We start from the raw sequence: 637 nt of genomic DNA on the forward strand, positions 1-637 counted from the left end.
ACATAACTAGAGTCACAAAGTACATACACACTGTTTCTTTCACTGTATCACAAGCAGTTCTCCATTATTTTCTGGCTATTTCCCTTGAAGGTGTCCAGGAGAAGGACTGTATTCCTGCAAACCCACCCACCCCCATCCACTCCCTCCTGGACACACGTTCAAAGGAACAACAAAGACTATGGGCATGTTCTTCACTGTGAAGATGCCAGGCCCTGGTGTGAGGCAGAGAATGAGGACCACTGGGTGGTCTCTCCCACCCTCTGCAGGGACACAGCAAGCTGTGGTCCCATCTGACAATCCACACTTTCATTTTTCTACTTTCTAGTTTTTCCAGTTTTTGAGTCCACACATGCAGCCGCTGGGACTGTGTTCCCTCCTCTTCCTCTCTTGATTTGCATCAGATTTGGAGCCAGAAGACCCGGGCTTTAGAACTTCCTGCCCTTGCCTCCTTCTAACAGTGTGACCTGACAAAGTCACCTAACTTTTACAAGCTCGTTCTATCTCCTAGAAAGACTTGCTCTGAGGGTTGACCTGGATTATCCATTTGTTTATTTCACAGATGTTTATTAAGTGCCGACTATGTGCCAAACACAGTTCTAGCCATTTAACTCATGGTGGTTGGATATGAAACTGTCAA

General features: G+C 46.3%; 1 protein-coding gene across 1 annotated transcript in view; it reads right to left on the bottom strand.

Moving 5' to 3' along the window:
* CDCP1 (CUB domain containing protein 1) overlaps positions 1-637 on the bottom strand; it is a 117,032-nt gene that overhangs the window by 54,121 nt on the left and 62,274 nt on the right. The gene's annotated exons all lie outside the window — the stretch shown is intronic.

The sequence above is a fragment of the Galeopterus variegatus genome, unplaced genomic scaffold (genome assembly GCF_000696425.1).
Source record: "Galeopterus variegatus unplaced genomic scaffold, G_variegatus-3.0.2 Scaffold307, whole genome shotgun sequence".
NCBI lineage: Eukaryota > Metazoa > Chordata > Mammalia > Dermoptera > Cynocephalidae > Galeopterus > Galeopterus variegatus.